The sequence below is a fragment of the Cicer arietinum genome, chromosome 3 (assembly GCF_000331145.2).
Source record: "Cicer arietinum cultivar CDC Frontier isolate Library 1 chromosome 3, Cicar.CDCFrontier_v2.0, whole genome shotgun sequence".
Lineage (NCBI taxonomy): Eukaryota > Viridiplantae > Streptophyta > Magnoliopsida > Fabales > Fabaceae > Cicer > Cicer arietinum.
Genome location: NC_021162.2, coordinates 7,699,991 through 7,703,783, shown reverse-complemented (window position 1 = coordinate 7,703,783; position 3,793 = coordinate 7,699,991).

Sequence of the window (3,793 nt, the reverse complement as noted above, 5' to 3'; positions counted from 1 at the left end):
GCTGATGAGGATTGTGAAGACGATTGTGAGCCTCCCCCATAACTAGAAACATTAATTGAACAGGAAGCTAAGATAATCCAGCCCTAGCAAGAATCTGTTGAGGTGATCAATTTAGGGACTGAACATGATAAGAAAGAAATTAAAATTGGTATGTCTATGAAAGAAAGTGAACGAGAAAAATTGGTTAAAATTTTATTTGATTATGTGGATGTCTTTGCATGGTCATATCAGGATATGCCTGGGCAAGATACTAAAATAGTTAAACACAAGCTACCACTGAAGCCTGAATGTGCTCCAATTAAACAAAAACTAAGGAGGATGAGGCCTGATATGTCACTTAAAATTAGAGAAGAATTCAAGTAGCAATTTGATGCTGGTTTCTTAGCAGTGGCAAAATATCCTCAATGGGTTGCTAATATTGTTCCAATTCCAAAGAAAGATGGAAAGGTTCGAATGTGTGTTGATTATCGGGATTTAAATAAAGCTAGTCCGAAAGACAATTTTCCTTTGCCTCACATTGATGTCCTAGTAGATAGCACTGCTCAATATTCTCTTTTCTCCTTCATGGATGGTTTCTCAGGGTATAATCAAATCAAGATGGCTCCCGAAGATATGGAGAAAACTATATTCATAACATAATGGGGGACTTTCTGCTATAAAGTGATGCCATTTGGATTGAACAATGCTGGGGCAACCTATCAACGAGCAATGATAACTTTGTTTCATGAAATAATGCATAAGGAAATAAAGGTTTATGTGGATGATATGATTGTGAAATCTCGGACTGAAGAAGACCATGTTGTTAACCTTCAAAAGTTGTTTGTGCGACTAAGGAAGTTCAAACTCCGTTTGAACCCTGCTAAATGCACTTTTGGTGCAAGATCAGACAAGTTACTTGGGTTTATCGTTAGTCAAAAAGGGATAGAAGTGGACCCATATAAAGTAAGAGAAATACAAGAATATCTCGCTCCACGCATGGAAAAAGAAGTTCGTGGCTTTTTGGGTAGATTGAATTACATTGCCAGGTTTATATCGCATCTCACTGCTACATGCTAGCCAATTTTCAAGTTGTTGCACAAAGACCATAAGGTTGAATGGAATGAGAATTGTCAAAAAGCTTTCGAAAAGATTAAGCAATACTTGTCAAAACCTCCAATATTAGTGCCTCCAGTTCCTGGAAAACCACTTATTATGTACTTAACTGTACTTGACGAGTCAATAGGCTATGTATTGGGACAACATGACAAATCTGGAAAGAAAGAACATGTTATTTATTATTTGAGCAAAAAGTTCACCAGATGTGAAACAAGGTATTCACTGCTTGAATGAACATGTTGCGCATTAGCATGGGCTGCTCGTCGGTTGAGGCAATACATGTTATATCATACAACTTGGTTGGTGTCTAAAATGGACCCAATAAAGTACATCTTTGAGAAACCTGCTCTTATTGGAAGGATTGACCGTTGGCAGATGTTGCTATCAGAATACGATTTGGTATACGTTACACAAAAAGCTATAAAAGGAGGTGCCCTAACAGAGCATTTGGCCCAACAACCAATAGAAGATTATCAATCAATGCAATGTGAATTCCTCGATGAAGGCATCGTGACTTTATTTGAAGAGAATGAATCACCTGATAAAGAAAAATGGACGCTGGTGTTTGATGGTGCTTCTAACGCGTTAGGTCATGGAATTGGGGCCATTTTGATTTCCCCTGAGAACTAGTTCACTCCATTTACTGCTAGGTTGTGTTTTGATTGTACAAACAATATTGCTGAATATGAAGCATGTGTCATGGGCATTAAAGCAACCATTGAATCAAAGGTAAAAGTTCTTGAGGTATATGGAGACTCATCTTTGGTCATCCATCAAACAAAAGGAGAGTGGGAAACTCGAGATTCTAAATTGATTTCGTATCATACACATATCAAAGAATTGGTAGAACACTTCGAGTATATCACTTTTCACCATATTCCTCGAGAAGAAAACCAATTGGTTGACGCCCTGGCCACATTGTCATCAATGTTCAAAATAAGTGTCGGTCAGGATGTGCCGGTTATAAAAATTCAACAAAAGGATAAGCCAACATATTGCTTATCGATAGAAGAATAGTCTGATGGCAAACCATGGTTTTATGATATCAAATTATATTTTAAGAATAAAGATTATCCGTTGGGTATTTCAGAGAACGACCAGAGGGTTTTGAGGAGGTTGTCAATGAACTTCTTCTTAAATGGTGATGTGTTTTATAAGAGGAATCATGATATGGTTCTTCTCAGATGTGTGGATAAAGCGGAAGCAGAAAAAGTCATTCAGGAGGTTCACGAAGGTTATTTTGGAACTCATGCAAATGGGCACGCAATGGCAAGAAAAATCTTGAGGGCTGGCTATTATTGGTTGACCATGGAATCTGATTGCTTTAGTTACATAACGAAATATCATAAATGTCAAATCTATGCTGATAAAGTATATGTACCCCCACCTCTTTGAATGTTTTAACATCACCATGGCCATTTTTAACGTGGGAGATGGATGTTATTGGACTCATCAAGCCAAAAGCTTCCAATGGTCACCGGGTTATCTTGGTAGCTATTGATTATTTCACAAAATGGATTGAAGCCGCTTCTTATGCCAATGTGACGAGAAGTGTGGTTGTCAAATTCATCAAAAGAGAATTGATTTATCGATGTGGCTTACCAAATAAGATATTCACTGACAATGCGACCAATCTGAATAATAAAATGATGAAGGAGTTGTGTGATAGTTTCAAAATTCAACACCATAAATCTTCGTCATATTGTCCAAAAATGAATGGGGCTGTAGAAGCGGCAAATAAAAATATCAAGAAAATCATACAGAAGATGGTGGAGACATATAAGGATTGACATGAAATGCTTCCCTTTGCATTATATGGCTATAGAACCTCTGTTCGTACCTCAACAGGGGCAACTCCTTTCTCATTGGTGTATGTAATATAAGTGGTACTTCCAATTGAAGTTGAAATTCCCTCAATCAGAGTCTTAATGGAAACAAAACTGGAAAAGGCTGAGTGGGTTCAATCACGATTTGACCAATTAAATCTCATAGAAGAAAAAAGAATGATAGATCTATGTCACGGCCAGCTATATCAAAAAAGACTTAAAAAAGCATACGAGAAAAAAGTCTGTCCCCGAGAGTTTCAAGAAGGGGACTTGGTGTTAAAGAAAATATTGCCCGTAAAAAAAGATTCTCGTGGAAAATGGACCTCGAATTATGAAGGACTATATGTTGTGAAAAAAGATTTCTCTGGGGGAGCTCTAATACTCGCATAAATGGATGGAGAGGACTTTCCACTTCCAGTAAACTCACATGCAGTCAAAAAAAATTTTGCTTAGAAAAAATGATGATAAAAAAAATGGGCTCCCTAGGTTGAAAATCTGAAAAGGCGACCTAGGCAAAAATTTGGAAGAGTAGTCCATGCAAAAGTTAGGGATAAAAAAAAAATCAAGCACTTCAAACTGGGGCAACTATTATTCTTGGAAGCTGATTATTAGGATTCCTAAATTACGAGAATGACTAGCGTTTGTTATGTCTCCACCTAAAGTTAAACATACTCGTCCTCACATTGTAACCCTTGCCTCAATTGTTTTTCTTTCAACGTAACGAATGTACATTTTTCAATATTGTCATTCGATGTTGTACGTTACACTTTTTATATATCAATCCAGTTTCATTATTGATTTTTCTATTGTTTCGAAATTTTGTTTTATGATAATAAATGTTGGAATTTGAAATATGTGAAAATATAAAAGTA